This window comes from Lissotriton vulgaris, chromosome 3_1 (assembly GCF_964263255.1).
Source record: "Lissotriton vulgaris chromosome 3_1, aLisVul1.2, whole genome shotgun sequence".
NCBI lineage: Eukaryota > Metazoa > Chordata > Amphibia > Caudata > Salamandridae > Lissotriton > Lissotriton vulgaris.
The window spans coordinates 1,678,521,782-1,678,540,504 of record NC_141689.1 but is presented as its reverse complement, the minus strand read 5'-3'; positions in this window follow the sequence as shown (position 1 = coordinate 1,678,540,504).

Genomic DNA, 18,723 nt, shown 5'->3' with positions numbered 1-18,723 from the left:
TCTCTCAGTCATTTACAGCAGGAAGGAAAGGTTCAGGTTAGGCTGTCCCTACCCTGCTCTGGATGGTATCCCTACTTAACAGAATCCCAACCTACCAAAGGTGTCAGCTGTGAATGATTCCCTAAGGAGATCACCCACTCTTAGTATCTAGATGAAAACCTATAATCGCCAGTCATGACCCCTCTCTGCCTACCCATCCGCTCTCTAAAGGGTCCTCAGGCATCTGCTCTAACTCCACACCGGGGTGCTGACCCTAATACAAAACACAACATCATTTGAGACGCCCCTTGTGAGACGCCCCTCACGTGGTGTCTCTCCTGGCTTTTTCCATGATGTTCTTCTTTTGGGCCTCGTGCGTTAGCGTTGACCTTGCTTCTCAGACTCTTCTCCGGCCCGCCGATACCCCCTAAAACATTCCTGAACCCTCCTCCGTGTCTGCACCGCTCTATGAACAAAACCCTATTCATCCAATTATTAATTGGATCCCCCTCACATTTGCAGACAGACATCCATAGCTGAATCTTCATTCTCATAGACTTCTAACAGAAGCTTGCAACATTTTCCCCTGACACAGTTCGGTCTGTACCAGTACGTGCAAATCAAAAATCCTTTCATCATTTCAGGCCTACAATCCTTTCGCAAGTTAACTAGAATAACATGTTAGCTTCTTTCTCTTAGCATAATAAGAAAACACATCTATGGAATATAAATCTAATGAATAAACAAATCAATGTAACATTAGTGCAATCCATGTATATGAAAAGCAATCCTCGGTTCTGAACCCTTCTGGCCTAGCCATAAGGCCCGTTCCCTTCCATGCTTTACAGCATGATTTCTCCCATTAGCAGCTACATAACATGGATCCTGATTAAACACTTCTAATAAGAATATACATTTTCACACATGTTGCATTAGTTCCACTTCTATATGAAATCTCTAAATTAACTACACATTTCAAGGTATATATGAATATATTTTCAGCACTCATAGCATTTCTCTTTATGAATTGTGCTTAATACTAGCAATTATAGTGCACTCATACATTTTGTTCAGTTTGCGCTCTCTCTCAGTTCCCCCCTTTGATGACCTCTAGGGGTCATCACCAACAGTTAAACTGAACTAATGGCTAATGCCCCTCGTTTCTGCGTTTCCAGAGCCCTCAGACTCCGGTACTGATTATCTTGCATTGCAGCCAATCTCTGTAACTGCTCTTTTCTGGATCTTTCCAATCTATTTGATCTATACCATTGGTATGACCTCACCAGTCCCCACAACAGGATCACACAGATCACTATTATGATGATAGGTTTCAGCACATACCACACAAAGCTCTTCCCTAGGTTGGCGAACCAACCTCCAACTTCGCCCATTCCATGACCCACCTTTTCCCAAACATTTACTTTGGTTAGGTCTTCGATCTCCTTGTGAATATTAGTTATATTCATAATGACCTTCTCAAGAGGTTTTGAATTGTCTGGAATGTAAGTGCAACATTCCTGGATCTTCAAAGCCTTACAGACTCCGCCCTCTTTTGCTAGCAGGACGTCTAATGCAAGACGGTTTTGAAGCACCATGGCCCTTATCGATTGCATCTCTCCTTCCACCAGCATTAAGGGTCTAGCAGTGCTGGCAGACAACCTGTCTACGACTGTTGCCAGTCGTCTAATTTTGACATCATTGAGGATCAGTCCTAAGATAGGAAATGCAGCTCCAAATATATTGTATCTCCAACTAATTCTGCATCTCCCACCTCTCTTCTCCCTCTCTTCGAGGCCTTGCCCTCGATGATCTCTAAGTCTTGAGCATGGTATATTTTGGGAAAGACAATTGCCAAGTAGCATGATCCATACCAATTATCAGGTAGTCTCACGTAGGCATTTCTTCCACATACAAAATATACATTTGGAATCACTTGCATTCCTTTCAAGAAATCCTTTGTGTAATATTCTAAATTGAAAGCATGTTCACAACTGACTTCCCCTACGAATACATTTTCGTAATACGTTTTGCATCTATGAAGACATAACTTCCCTCTCTGTGTCTTATCCAGAGCTATTGGACCACTACTACCCTTTCTCTTGTGTGCCTTCTCTTCCTTGGTCCAATCTGTTTTCCATTGTCCTGATTCCTTCAAAATCTTTTGCCTTCTATACCGATCATCCACCTGCCCTATAAACTTCTTTTCGACTTCTGACACCTTGCATGTCAGGTTATTTCTGCGGGCATGTGAATTATCTAAGGTAACCCAAGGAATGAAGAACTTGGCCAATCTGTCTTCGCTCTTCCAGTAGTCCCACTTATTCATCTGCTTATAATTTGGGACTTCTGGTAACACGGAATCATAGTTAGAGAAATAATACTCAAAACTATCTCTTCCGTAAAATATGCTAAGCAATAAGCTACATGTAATGCCATATGTCAACGGGAGGTGATGATATCTAATGCCCTCATCTACAGACGCCGGCAATTGCATGCAGACGTAACAGTCCTTGACCTCCATGGCATCCACATATTCATACAAAAGTTTAGCATAAGCATTTGACCTATAGTCACCTTGGGACTCATCCATATGTAACCTGCGGGCTTCTGCTGCTAATAACGCTTTCTCCTGTATGTTTTCCCCTTTCTTACCAGCAACAGTGGGTTTTGGTGTCACCACAGACTTCTCGTCTGATGCCCTTGCCTCACTCTCATGCCCCTTAACATATGATACAGTAACTACTAAAGCTATTAAGAGTATCACTCCTACTATTAGTGTGCCTATTATACATTTAGCCCTACGAGTTGGACTACCGGCCTCCATTTCTTCAGACAGTATGGTTCCCTCTCTTCGTTTTAATTTCGAAATTCTTTTCAACTTCTTTGTCTCTTTACAGTCTCTCTTGATCTCTCAGTCTTTAGAACCATACAATTGGAAGCTGGCAATCCCCTTTGCAAAGTCCTTTAAAGTTTGAACACAGACAACCCTAGCCCTTCTCCGTCAGCTTATAGGAGGGTCCCTAAGATTCTCTGCTTCCTGGGCGCTAGGTAATCTTCTTTTTCTTGCTTATTTACAAAAGTCTTTAAGCATCTACAATGAGTTTCGAGCCTGCGGCTTGAATAGCATAGTTCAATATTTCCAGGCGAAGAGTGTGCTCTTCATGGCTTGTTATCTTTGTTCCAAAGTCAGGGAATTGCAATTCAGTGAAAAACATGTGCTTTAACTTGCTCAGGCGGGGAGGGTTGGGGAGTGTGAAAGTTAGTGACCCTTCGGCTTCGACTCCGGGCACTAACAGCTGTACTTCCACAGTGATGATGGGCTCAGAGCTGGACACCACCACCGCTCGTATCCTCCCTGTCTCCCTCTCCAAAGACATTTGTCGCCAGATATGTCCACTCAGGAGTGGCGTATCTTCTGCTGGGCACACGTACTCTTCTTGACCTTCGTAGATCTGGTGCTTCAGCGCCCTGCGCACCTTCCTCCGGGTCTGAGTCCTCCGATATAGGAGCAAGGGTTCTCTCTGGAGTTGACCTCAGGCTAGAACTCCTTCTTTGTGGCCAACTGGCTTCTCCACGTACCCTTCTGCTCCTTCTCCTTCTGATCTGTTCACTCTCTCTTTCAGACTGGTCGGTGTCTGATTCGTACTCCCAGCTACTTCCTCCTTCAGTAGCGTCGTCTGTTTCGCTGTTGTACTGACCGTCCTCAGCTTGGTCAGACTCGTTCCCTGCTTCTTCTTGCACCTCTACAGCTTGGCTAGCCCCCTCTATGGCTTCTCGGTCCACAGCTGGACTTCCATCCGAGAGAGGAGCTGTTTCTTCCAGAGGTGCTGGAACCCTCCGCGTATGAGACGCGTGGATCCAATTGGGCAGGCCTTCCACCTTCACTGCGGTGTTCGTGATCAGGAGGATCTGATAGGGTCCACGCCACCGAACATCTAGGCAGTTTCTTCTCACGTGTTTCTTCACAAGCACCCAGTCTCCAGGGTACAGGTCATGGCACAGGTCCTGGCACGATGGAACCTCGGCAGCCTGCACCTGAAGGGACACAGAATGAATGGCGTCAGACAGCCCCTTACAATAATCCAGGATCATATCATCTGTGATGTTTAACAGTGCAGCAGTTGGTACTGATGGCAATCTCATTGCCCTCCCCATTAACACCTCGTGCGGTGACAGTCCCGTTCTTCTGTCTGGGGTACTACGGATACTCATAAGGACCAATGGCAGAGCATCAGGCCAACTCAGGGACGTTGATGAACACGTTTTGGCAATCCGATTCTTGATGGTGCTGTTTATCTGCTCCACAATTCCTGAAGCTTCGGGTCTGTAACTACAATGTAATTTCTGGTCTATGTTCAGAGCCGCACAGATCATCTTCACAAGCTCACTATTGAAATGGGTTCCCCTATCCGATTCCAAAGAGGCCGGTACCCCAAACCGTGGTATGAGCTCTCTAAGCAATAACTTGGCTACTGTGAGGGTGTCACACCTGCGTGTAGGGTATGCCTCGACCCATCTGGAAAATACGCAAACAACCACCAGGACATAACGAAGGCGGTTGCACCTTGGCATTTCAATAAAATCTATCTGCATCCTATTGAAAGGACCTCCAGACCTCCCTATGTGACTCAGTGTAACTGGTGTTCTTTTTCCTACATTCAACTGCTGACAGGTCACACAACGCTGGCACACGGCTTCTGCTGCTACTCTGAACTTAGGATTGTACCAGGTTTGTCTGAATACTCTCAACATAGCATCTCTCCCTAAATGTACTGGACCATGTATCTGCCTGGCCATTGGGCTCACCATCTCATTGGGCAATACTGCTCTTCCATCTGCTGAAACCCAGAAATGGGCTTCACCTATCACACATCCTGCTGTCCTCCAGGTTTGTTTTTCAAAATCGGGTGCATTTTCTTGCATGCATTTTAATTCATCCCAAGTGTCTACAGTTTCCAATATCATAGCTAATTCAGTCCTTACATTTATTCCGCCCACTTCCACCTCCGTGAAAGAGTACCCTTGTTCGGCACAGTATCTCGCGACTTCGTCGGCATATCTATTGCCTTGTGACACGAAGTCCATATTTCTGGTATGGGCGGTACATTTTACAACTGCAATACCTGCTGGACATTGCAAAGCTTCTAACAGTAAACGCACAAACTCTCCATTACGAATGGGAGAGCCTGAAGAAGTCATGTACCCTCTTTGAGACCACAATTGCCCGTAATCATGAACTACCCCGAAACCATATTGGCTGTCGGTGTATATGGTGACTCGAATTTGGTTGCTTGCCAGACAGGCACGCGTCAAGGCAATAATTTCAGCTACCTGAGCGGAGTGTACTCCTTCCAGGCATCCGGCTTCCACAACTCCAGTAATTGTACAAACAGCATAAGCTGCTCTCAACTGCCCAACTTCGTCTCTTACACATGAGCCATCGACAAAGAAAATTTCATCGGGGTCTGTCAGTGGCTCATCCACGATGTCGGGTCTCGGTTTGGTGCATAGTTCAGTCACATCAAGGCAATCATGGTCTGTACATACATCATCATCAATGTCACCTGGGAGTGGCATCAATGTGGCAGGGTTCAAAACAGAGCATCTCTTCAGAGTCATTTTCTCTGCAGCAAGAATGACTTGCTCATAGCGGGTGAGCCTGCTATTGGTCAGATGCTGTGTTTTGGTCCTGGTCATCAACAGTTCACCTGAATGGGGCACATACACCTCTAACGGGTGCCCCATCACAATATTTTCACAGCGCTCGATACTGACACCTGTTGCAGCAACGGATTTGAGACATCCGGGCAACGCTGCGGCTACTGGGTCTAATGTAGCCGAAAAGTAGGCAACTGGTCTACGGGCATTCCCATGGATTTGGACCAAGACAGACAAAGCACAACCCTCTCTTTCACAGCAATAGAGCAAGAATATTTTATCGTAATCAGGCATTCCCAGAGCAGGAGCACGACACAGGTCCTCTCTCAGCTGCAGGAACGCCATCAACAGTCTTTGTCCCATGGTACCGGATCACTCACCTCCTTGTGCATCAGTTTTTGCAAGGGTTTTGCTTTCAGTGAAAAGTTCGCTATCCACTGTCGGCAATACCCCACCATCCCTAGGAACATCCTGACCTCTCTCTGGGTTTTGGGCGCATTCATCTTCATGATCGCCTCTATTCTGTCTGGGGACACCTTCCGTTTCCCCTTCTCTATTCTGTGCCCCAAGTACTGCACCTCTGTCAGGCAGTACTGCAATTTTCCCGGGGACACCTTGTGCCCATTTGCAGCTAAATGATTTAGCAAAGCAATGGAGTCCTCCCTGCAAGCCTCTTCCGTTTCTGACGCCACAAGCAGGTCGTCTATGTACTGGACCAGAACTGACTTCTGGGGCAGCACTAGACTTTCAAGATTTTTCTTCAGCAGCTGGTTAAAGATCGATGGGCTTTCTGTATACCCCTGAGGAATACGACACCATGTTAGGACGCGACCTTCCAGCTTAAATGCGAAAAGAAAATGGCTCTCCTCGTCCAGAGGGATCGAAAAGAAGGCCTGGCAAAGATCTATCACAGTGAACCATTCGGCTTGGAACGGTATCTGAAACAATATCACTGATGGATTCGGTACCACTGGACAACATGAGACAACTATGTTATTAATCTTTCGAAGATCCTGCACTATCCTGAATTTCCCGTTGGGTTTCTGCAAACCCATGATCGGGGAGTTACACGGACTACCCACGATCTCTTTCAGTATTCCCTGCTTAATCATGGACTCGATCACAGGTTTAATACCTGCAATCGTTTCTGGAGTCAATTTATATTGGGATGTTCTTGGAAACTCAGCGTGTGGTTTCACTATTATCTTCACTGGGTCCACTCCTTTGACTAGTCCAATCTCCTCTCCAGTGAAATCCCATACTTCTGGTGCCACTGTCTCCCTTAGGTCCCAGGGGAGCTCATCCACTGTCAAAGTGGGATACAGCTCCACACATATTCTTGAATTTGCGACTTTGAAGTCTGCGTCATCATCATTGGTTAATACCTCCACTCCCTGCGGGGTGCAATATATGGTACAATTTAACTTACACAATAGATCTCTTCCCAATAAACATACCGGACTAGAGTCGCAAACCACAAACTGATGCTCATCGCTGTACTTCCCTATTTTCACCTGTACCGGTTCCGTCAGTGAGCTCGTTATTCTCCTGTTTGTGACCCCCACCACTTGAATGGTCTCTCCAGACATAGGCAAGCCTGGAACTGCAGCTGATCTGATCGTGGATCTGGTGGCTCCTGTGTCCACTAAGAATGTCGTGGGGCACCCTGCCACTTCTGCCTCAACATAGGGTCCCCTTTGATCCACATCTAAGGCTGCCCCGAGGGTACAGTCTTCTCTCTCTACTCTCTGTCCGGTTAAGGGGTCAACGTAATAGCACTCCTCTCCTCCTACAAACAGAGGCATCTGTCTATAGGTTTTTCCCGTTGTCCCTATTCTGGGTGGTTGAGGGAACTGAGCTCGCGGAGCTGGGGTCCCCCCTTTGACCACCTTCCCTTGGTATTGCGTTACCCCTTTTCCTGGAGTGCTTTGAATCTCTTCCTCCTCTACCTCTTGTTCTCCAATTTCAATGTTGTAGGGACACTCGCGTTTCCAATGCCCCACCTCGTTACACTGATGGCACCGGGTCGTCTTTTTCAATGCTGCAATGTCCACCCTAGGTCTGAAGGTGGAGTTCTCCTTATTGCCCTTGTTCTGACCATACTGCTTCTTACCCCCAGTCCCTGTCCCCTGCTGCTGCTGTTGTTGTCCACCCTTGCCAGCTGACTGCATCTGCACCACCATCAGTTTTTCCTTTAGTTTCTTTGCCTTTGAGTCTATCTCATCACAACAGTACCTAGCATATCTCAGAATTTCATCCAAAGGTTTATTTTTGCCAACAAATCAAGTGCTGCTGAATCCTTAAACTAATAGCCGGTCTCAAACCCAAGACAAACTTAGACACAAACTGCCCTATGTCTTTCGGGTCCATTACATCCAACCCGTTATATTGTTTGAACGCCTTCAGCAATCTCTCATAATATTCATGAACCGTCTCCTTGGGTTCCTGCCTAGTTCGATCTATTTTGACCCAATCTATGTCTTGCATGGGCACCTTGTCTTTCAGCCAAGTTATTACTCTCTCGTATTTTACCATTACTGTCTCGGACGGCCCATTGGTACGTGGATCTCTCTCTGGTTCTGCTGTGGGCCACTCGGCACTGACCTTACATGCGGTCCACAGGTCTCCTGGTACCACTATGTCAAACAGTGTATTCAGATCTATCCACAGTACCTTGGAGATTTTTACGAACCTCTCCACCTGTTTATACCACTCGACTGGGTTCTCCCTCAATTTAGGAAAGGAGTTGGTAAAAGCTGCCAAGTCTCCTCTACTCCATGGCACATGCACGTAATTCCCGTTTGCAACCTCACGCAAAGGGTATGCTTCTACTCTCTGCAGTCCTCCCTCCGGGGTCATCCCAAGCATGCTTCTCCTGACGGTCCCTTTCTTGGACCACCTTTCTTCCCATTTATCAAGCGCCCTCCATGTCCTTATTCCCGTGATCAGTTCCCTTATGTGTGTTTTTAATCCTATTGTTCTTCTCTCATCTAGGTCCTGATCGGAATAATGGAGTCTATGGTTACCCTGTAATGCTTTGGTCCTTGACAGGTCTACCATATATTTTCCTGCTAGTTCGACTAATTTCTCATGTGCCGCTCTCGCTTTCCGAGTGATGTCCTTTGCCATGAACAGTATCTCATCCTGTTCATACATCTCCATTCTCTCTAGAGGCAAGGTACCATCTACCATGTCATCCAGATCTGATTTTAGGCTGGCGACATCAAGTCTCTTGGCTTTTATCTCGGCTCGCAATATCTCTTTCTTAAGGGGTTCACTGATCTCTCTACCATCCCAACTCCGAGTACTACGCTTGGGCTCAGGGGAGTTAAGGAGTGTCCTCCCTTGTTCCCATCTCTCTAGGTCCCATGCTCGGCCATCCTGCCTTGGAAGATGGTGAAACAAGGGCCTGTTTCCCCCATTCTCATTCTCTCTGCCTTCTCTTGTTCCCTGATTGGATTCCCTGCTATTCTCCCTTCTATCGCTATTTTCCCGTTGCCTAGTGTCACTCAAGATTCGGTAGGTTCCTTCTCGGCTCCCCATCTCCCCAGGACTGCGTTCCTGTCCGTAGTCGCAGGGGTTATGGCGAGGCCTCTCGCAACTCTCGTTCTGCCCACTATTGTCAGACTCATAGTGGGTGCACTTAAAACTGTTCCTGTATTCCTGCGTTCTCCTATCTCCTTCGCTGTGAATTGGGCGAGACACCCCCCCACATTCGGGGCTCCTGTTTTCCATGTCTGGTCTCCCTCCCCTCCTGGTAGGGCAAGTGTCTCCTCTACTGTCCTGACCCTTCCCGTCCCACTCTGGACTGCTTTCGTCAGCCCCACAGTGAGTCCGGGTCCTGCTATCCTGGCTTTCCCTTCCAGATTCCGCTGCTATGATGCTCTTGTGAGCCTCCACTGCCTCATCCCATTTCTTCATGTACTCACTTAGCTCCTGGAAGGATTTCCGTCCTGATCCCCTCAGATCCTCTGGCCATCTAGGGCCCCCCGGATCCCCTATTGGATCTACTGCTGTATGAACTGGGGTGCTCCAATCTCTCGGTCTTGTCAGCTGACTTGGGGAATAGATTACATCGTTCCTCCTTGCCATCTCTACTCTCTCCCTGTCCAGTCGTACCTGTTCCTCCCCCTTTTCTCTCCCTGGGTCATAGATCGATACTATAGGACCTATGGTAACAGGTACTTGCAGGGCATCTGGCAGTGTGTAGGAGGTGGCACACTCCGTTTCTGGCACCCTTTGTACCACAAACCTTCCGACTACCTTCTGCACTGGACTAGATTGAAGCAATTCTTTGCTTGTAGTGGGATCCCAATCCGTAGTGGGAAGCGGTCCATACTCCCCTTTCCCAGGCCCCCCTTCTTTGCATGTCTCGACATTTCCTGTCTCATTGTTATACGGGGGTGGCCTATCTGTCAATAACCTATTTATCAGGCTATCTTCTGACTCACTCTCTTCATCTTCCTCGAATGGGCTCTTGTTTCCTGCCACCTCTAATACTGGGTACAGTTTATTTACTTCTAGGTTATTCACTCTCCATCTTTTAGCATCCGCATCCCATTTGGCATCCTGCACTGCTCTTACCGATCGTTTCACCCTTTCTTGTCGTCTATTCAGGTTCCTCTCGTGCGCTGCCCTATTCCATGCATTGAGAGCTTCAAACTGGGTCGGTCTAGGCATAGGTCTCATTGAGGTCATGACTGCTTTTAATTGGTGTAGCACCTCTAATCTGAACTTCCCGTACTTTGGGAACGTTAGTTCCTCATTTCCTTCCGTAATTTTACTCCACTCTGAAATCCACATTATCGTGTGCAGCCCAACATTTGCTGCCATATAATAAGCCGGTGTACCGTCCGGCGGGGCTTCTTCCCCATCATAAGATCTCCGTCTCTCTCTTTTAAACGCCACTCTTAACCATTTAAAACATTTCATGATTAGACGTACAATTTCCGACCTCGCTATACTGTTTACTTCCTGATGACAATCCACCAATCCTAGCGCGGCTTTGCTAACTGGCCTATCACAGCGCGGTCTTGCTCTGGCCGGCCAATCCCAGCGCGGCACTTCCTGACGTCACTCGCCTCCGCTTCGCAGCAGCACCCCTCCTTTCTCAGCTCGTCTCCCGGTCACACATGCGTCCCATTCATACACCGAAAAATGACTACTTCCGACCAAGCCGTCACTTTCCTTGACTGTACGTCCACAGTCTATCTGTAATTGTCACCCCAACTGACGAAATGTCATCCGTCTCTCTGATAGGTTGCTTACACACAGTAACTTCCGACCAGCGTCCGTTACTCACGCACTCACTCTTACGTTCCCCCTATCACGGTCCTGCGGGCGATCAATGGTACCTCATGACGCCCTTCATACTGGTTGACAATTACTCTGGGTGTCCGATACACCCGAACCACTTAAGCTCTCTTTGAACTTAAGATTTTCACCGGTTGCGCGCGCTCACAACCTGTTCCACAGTCACTCTACAGGCATTCAACTCCGCCAGACATTACAACATAGATACAACACAAAAACACCGCAATCTAACACGCATGACCCTTTATACTCACTCTCGACCGATACTGCTGCTTTTCTGTCTCACGTCATCCGGACCTTCCTCGGCGGGCGGTTCTTCCGATCATCGATCTCTAGTGGCCTTGGGGTAATCTAACCTGGCCTAGATCACCTTCCTCAAGAAGGCAACCATCCTCTATAGCTACCAACTGCGAGGGCGAGATTGTAGATCTCTATCTTATCACTCTAGATCTAAACCCCGTTCTGGTCAACTGAACCTTTATTGCCTGTCTTTGAGGAAAGTAAGTGCATCCAATACCAGGTTAACTTTGCTAATTATGGACTCAACTCAGAAAAACCACAAACTACTTCTAGCTTTATACCTGAAAGAGGATAAACTGCATTGGTGGTAAATGGACATGGGGATAACTAGACATTGTGTGGATACCGGTGCTAAATACAAATATGAGACAACATCACAAGTAGGGCATGACTGCACAGAATCATGCCCACATCCAAATTAAAAGTAATTCACAGAGAGTTATGGTAGACAAGACCACGTATACAGATAGTGCTCACTCTCTTTTGTTCCACTCCAGAAAAATAATGTTCTCAGCAAAACAATAAAAGCAACCACTGCCTATCGCATGAAATCACACTTCACTAATATGCCGCTGTTGCATTCCAATACCCTTCCACCCCACACAAAATACACCATTGCAGCAACTTAGTCTACCTCATAGTCCTTTCGTCTCACTCCATTTCTCTCTGCAGCAGCATATAGCAGGATAAGAGCAGAACTCTGATCTGCACCATAGAAACACTTCCTGCACAGGCCACACCACAAACCACCACCCTTTCAAACAGACATCCCTCAAGAAATTGAAACCTTTTCTACGCCACGATGACCTCAAGAAAGTAGTCCAATCCCTTGTTCTCTCTAAAATCGACCCATGGGAATGCCATCCTTACAGGGACTCCAAAAGCTCACCTAGCCCCTCTAAGGGCAGTGCTGGACATGTCCGCTCGACTCGTATCTGGAGTTAAAAGATTTGAACACATCACTCCAGTTCTCAACTGCCTCAATTGGCTTCCCATGGAAGGAAGATGTATCTATAAACTGGCCTGCATCACACATAAAACCCTTCACTCTCCTGCCCCCAACTACCTAAATAACAAACTGAAAAGAGCAGGTCAATCCAGAACGCTGAGAAGCTCCAATTCTCTCCTTCTTATTCCTCCAAAAATGAAAAAAAAAACACCCAATATCTATCATTTTCTGGCAACGCTCCCAGGATATGGAACACTCTCCCTGGAGTCCTCAGATGTAACCCCGCCTTCTCCTGTTTCAAAAGGGACCTCAAACTCCATCTCTTAAACAAATACTTTCAGGACCAACGTCAACTTACCTAGACTACTATATCAGAGTTGTCTCCTCTCTCCCTGGACATTCAAGGATAGTGGGTGACTGGACTATGTCATTCTCACCTGTTTCTTTTTATTGCTCTCTCCCCATCCGCTGCACTGCATATTTATTTCCCATGCTGTATTTTTTTTCTTTGGTTTACTTCCGTACTGCCGGCCTAGTATGTAATGTAATGTCCTTGTGCTGTTTACTGTGTGTATGTAAAGCGCTCTGATATCTACAGGTTAAGCTAGCGCTATATAAAACTTTTAAAATAAATACGTCAATGTGATCACAGTATGAACACTAAATTGATGGCCAGTCCAATACATAATTTAAAAAGAAAAAATAGAATTCTATTACTAATTCTACACTTTCAAAGGAGTAACAACATTTGTGACCAATAACACAATCCCCTTGAGGTTAGAGCTCTAGTTAGGCAAATGCCTGGCCCACCCTCTTCCTTAAAACATAGTCAGTGCTATTTCCAATTCACTGTTGGCTTCAATTCAGGGAATGCCCACTAATGGCCCACACTTAACAGTAGGTAAGTAGTATGTTTATTAGAGGGCAAGCTTGTGTCATGTTCAAGGCCACTGAGTACTACCTCGAACTGTCATATTCAATCCCCACATTCTAGAACAACTGTTATAAAACCTGGATACCACACATCCCATTTTCTAATATTATAAAAGGAACTTGACCCGAAATATATAAATACACCCAAATCTAATACTATGCTTACATTAGAAATTGAACAATAATACCATTGTAAAAATAAATAGAAAGCATAACAGTAAATTAAGTGCAAAAGCACAGAAGATTGTGGTCCTACTCCTTTGCAAAATCTGGAAAACCTTTTGGCAAGGCAATTGATCTTCCCACACGAGTGGAAATTCTAGGGATTCCAGGTTCAACAGATCCTGGAATTCTGGGGGTTCCAGGTTTAGCTCATTCCGGTTTGGATACTCCATTGAACTAGACCACTAACCTGGCCAGTGTGACTAGTCTCTCTTGCGCAGCTCCACCACTAAGTGCTGCCCCTGGAGCCCACTCTTCTTGGTTATAGGTGTTCGAGGCCCTTCACGACCCGCAGTCTTCTGCCTGCGCTACGTCCCTGGCGGTCCAGTGGGAGAGCACTCTGCTCTTCTGCTGTTCCACCTTTCTTGGCCTTTTTCTCTGTGCCCTCTTTTCTCTCATTGCTCTCTCTGCTCTCTTTTTCTCTTTTCTTTTTCTCTCTTCTCTCTCTTTTCTCTCCTGTACTCCCTTGCTTTCTCCCCACTGCTGCTGTCCCCTCGGTCCCTCCCCCTCCAGTGGGTCCTTCCCACCTCCCCATTGACCACCCTCCCCCAACCCCTACTTAATGGAGGCCGCTCCGCAGCAAGAAGAGCTAGACCACTGACCTGGTCAGTGTGACTGCTCTCCCCTGGGCAGCTCCACCAATAAATGCTGCCCCTTGAGCTCAGTTACAGGGTGTTCGAGGTCCTTCTCCACCCACAGGCTCCTGCCTGAGTCTCATCCCTGGAGGTCCAGTGGGAGAGCACTCTTCTCTTCTGCTGTTCCGTCTCTCTTGGCCTTTTTCTCTGTGCCCTCTTTTCTCTCCCTGCTCTCTTTTCTCTCTATTCGTTTTTCAGTTCTCTCTTGTCTCTCTTTTCTCTATTGAACCCCCGTAGCCCTTTTTTCTGTTTTCTCTCTTTGCACTCGCTGGTCTCTTTTCTCTCTTTTTTTTTCTCTCCTCTCGCTTCTCTCCTGCACTCCCCACATTTTCTCCCCTCTGCTGATGCCCCCACTGACCCTTCCCCCTCCAGTGTACCCTTTCCGCTCTCGCCTCCCAACTAACCACACTGCTGCCGACCCCTACCTAATGGCGGCCACTGCGTGGTAACAAGAGCTAGACCACAGACCTAGTCAGTCTGACTGCTCTCCCCTGTGCAGCTCCAGCACTAAGTGCTGCCACCTGAGCTCAGTTGCAGGGTGTCGAGGCCCTCCTCCACCTGCGGGCTCCTGCCTTTGCCTCATCCCTGGTGGTTAAGTGAGAGAGAACTCTGCTATTCTACTGGTCCACTTCTCTTGGCTTTTTTCTTAGTGCCCTCTTTTCTCCCTTTGCTCTCTCTGCTCTCTTTTCTCTCTTCTCTCTCTTTTCTCTTCCAGGCGTTGTGCATTTTCTCCCCACCGCTGTTGCCCCAAAGGCCCCTCGAGTGTGTCCTTCGCGCTCCCCCCTCCCAGCTGACCGCCCTCCTCCCAACCCCTACTTAACGGTGGCCACTGTGCGCCTGTGCCACTGGTGCACCAAAGGCAAGCCCATCTGCACCTGTCCGCGATGAGACCCTGACCAGCGTCAGGGACCCTTGTCCTCCGACCTGCCTCCACTACGACACCAGCACCCTCCACGCCCTCAACCTCGGATGCTGCAACAATTGCCAGCTTTCGACACCAAGCAACACCCAACGCCCAATCTCCTGTTGTCACTGCCACTGCACCTTTACCCACCTCCAGACCCCAGCAGCAGCTTGCAGCCTTCCGGACCTCACCGTTCACAAACCACTCAACTGCATCCTCCTCAATAGGCTCTCCCTACACAAACATACCGTAGAAATCTGGGGCCTCCTTAACACCCACGTGCCCAATGTCGCCTTCCTCACAGAAACCTGGGCCAACGCCCACTCCGCACCCCACAGCGCCACCACCATTCCTGACGGAAACAAGATCCTGTGGAAAGACTGCCCCACCCTCCCAGGAGGAGGCATCGCCATTGTCCACAAAAGCACCCTCTGCATGACAACCACCAGCCCGGATGACACCACAACCCGCATGGAGCATCTCAACTTCCAGATCCAGACCAACCCTTAAATGATTCTCTGCAAAACCCTCATCTAAATGCTGCCCTGCCCAGCGCTCCTTTCACCAACACCATCTCTGACCTCATCGTACCCCACGCCCTGGCCGCCACAGACTACATCCCACTCAGAGACCTAAACTTCCACTTGGACAACCACGATGACCCCAATATCACCGCCCTCCTAGAGAACGTCGCCAACATAGGACTGCAGAAACTCTTCACCATCCCCACGCACACAGCGGGACACACACTTGACCCCGTCTTCGCAGAAGGAAACAGCGTCTCCTACAGCCACACCATGGAACTTGTCACCACATCATCCACTTCTCCTTCAGAAAACCCACTGTACACAAGCACACCAACCGCCTCACCTGTAGTAGCTGGAACAAAGTCACTGAACAGCAGTTCACCTCTACCCTCATCAGCACCTCACCACCGACGACACCAGATACTAACACCGCGGCACACAACCTCCACCGTTGGATCACAAACTGCATCAGCACACTCGCCCTCCTCAAGAAAGCCACAGAACGACACATCAAGAAAGCAAGCTGGTTCACCCTAGCACTCCAATATTCCAAGCTCTCCTGCCCACAACTTGAAAAGACATGGAGGAGCAATAAAACCCCAGAAACATGCACCGCCTACAGAGCAGCCACCACAGCACACCACCAACTCATCAAATCCACAAAGAAGAAATTCCTCATCAATGTCCACCAACACTAAAGAACTCTTCTCCATCATCAAGGAATTTGCCAAACCATACAGTGAAACAACAGACGTCCCACTATCCCAAGACCTCTTCAACAGACTCAGCACCTTGTTTTACCTCAAGATTAAGATGATCTACGACGACTTTGACAACCAAGACCTCTGCACCGCTCAGCTCTCCCCACCAGAGATGTCACCCAACAGACCCTGCTTACTTGGACCCCACTCACAACAGAAAAAACCTTAGAGCCCATGAAGAGCATCCAATACGGAGCACCCTCAGACCCCTGCATACCCCACATCTTCCACAGAGCAACCACGGCCATCACACCCGAACTACGCCAAACGATCAATTGCTCCCTCGAAACCGCCACATTCCCCAATGACTGGAAACACGCCAAAGTCAACCCCCTCCTGAAGAAACCCTCTGCAGACCTGACGGACCTCAAGAACTTCAGGCCCATCTCCCTGCTTTCATTCGCAGCCAAGATCATTGAAAAAGCCAGCAACGCCCAACTAGAAAACTTAATTGAAGCCAGCAACGTCCTGGACATCTCCCAATCCGGTTCCACAACAACGACAGCACCAAGACCGCCCATCTTGCCGCCACCAACAACATCTGCTCCCTCCTCGACCAGGGCCAAAATGCAGCCCTCATCATCCTGGACCTCAAGGCTGCTTTCAACACTGTCTCTCACCAAACACTATAGCCACAAGACTCCATGACAACAGCAGCATCCGTGGAAGGGCCCTTGACTAGATATGCTCATTTCTCACAGGCAGAAAACAGCGAGTCAGACTCCTGCCCTACATCAAGGAACCAACAGAGACGAGATGTGGAGAACTCCAGGGTTCCTCCCTCAGCCCTATCCTCTTCAACATCTACGTGGCCCCCCTCACTAGCATTGTCAGAAAGCACAGGCTCAACATCATCTCCATCTCCGACACCCAGCTCATCCTTTTCCTCACCAAATAACCCAACATCACCAGACACAACATCTAAGAAGCGATGAAAGCCGTTGACACCTGGATGAAGAAGAGCTATCTGACACTCAACTCAGAGAAAACAAAAGTCCTCATCCTTGGCACCACCCCCTCCACATGGGACGACGCATGGTGGCCCCCTGCCCTCGGAAACCCCCTATACCGACGGACCACGCATTAAACCTTGGCATCGTACTAGACTCCTTGCTCACGATGAACCGCTAGATCAACACTGTCTTCTCGGCCTCGACCTTCTGCATACTCCCCAAAAATGGTCAACTGGATCCCATCCAAGTCCAGAAAAACAGTCACATGCGCCCTCATCAGTAGAAAACTGGACTACGGCAACGCTATCTATGCCATATTCTACAAGAAACTACTTTGCAAATTCCAGACCTTCCAGAACGTCGCAGCCAGACTGGTCCTTGACATCCCCCATCACAACCACATCACGCAATACCTTTGCGATCTCCAGTGACTCTCCGCCAAAGGAAGAATAACCTTCAAGCTCCTCACTCACATGTACAAGGCTCCCCACAATATCGGACCAGCATACCTGACCAACCTCCTCTCCTTCCCCGGACCTAAGAGACACGTCCAAGCAGCTGGCCACCATTCCACGCATCTACTAGAGCAAAGCCTGACACAACCTCCCCCTCCTCCTTCAGCAAGTCCCTACACTGCTCCAGTTCAGGAAGGACCTCAAGAACCTAACACTCAAAGGAGCAGCCGCCCTTCTGCCCCCTAACGCCTTGAGACCTCCGCGGGTGAGTAGCTGTGCTTTTAAAACCCTGATTGATCGACTGATTCATTGTCTATGCCCATTTCCTCATTTCTTAATGGTGAAGATCTTTGCTCCAAGTTATCATGTACTGTATCATTCTCCACAGTCGCTTCATTCAGGACACTTTCATTCCACAACCAGTCATTGCCTTTTGTCTCACCCCTCTAGATTTCTCCATCATGTTTCCACCTCAAAACTTTGTGGCATCTTGACATTCCACAAAAATGCCAAATCCTTAGCAGTGCCGATCCAGAAAAAACTTCCTACACTTGAAGAGGCTTAAAAAATGCTATCCCACCTTTATTAGTTTTGAGACTCAACTTGACTCACACCCAGTCACCTGGCACTATGTGCACATCTTGCACATCACGTATCATGGTATAATATTCTTTATAATCTCCTTGCGCTCTTAACAAATTGCTCTTGACTACAGAGGGTGACCATGTGCTACACAACTTCAAGTTAATCCAAACTGCGTTGTCTTTAGTAAAGAGTTCACTGCCTCTCAAAATTCTGAAGGGACTGTGACCTGTCAAGGTTGCTGTTTTTCTATAGGCCCAAACCATGCTTCCTAACTCCTTCCCCCAATCTTGACCTACATTGATGGCAGCTTACACGCTACCCTTTATCACTCTATTAAACTTTTCTATGAGAGAAAGAAAGGTGATGAATTAGAGATAAAACCAAAAAGCTAATAATAAATAGCCACATTAAATAAAGACAAGAATAAAAAAGAAAGAAAGAACCTGAAAAATAATGGACAGCAAAGGAGGGGAAGAAAGAGGTAGGGACAAAACAAAGAAAGAGGAAAGCCATAGAGAATGAGGAAAAGCAAGAGAGAGGAGATCCAAG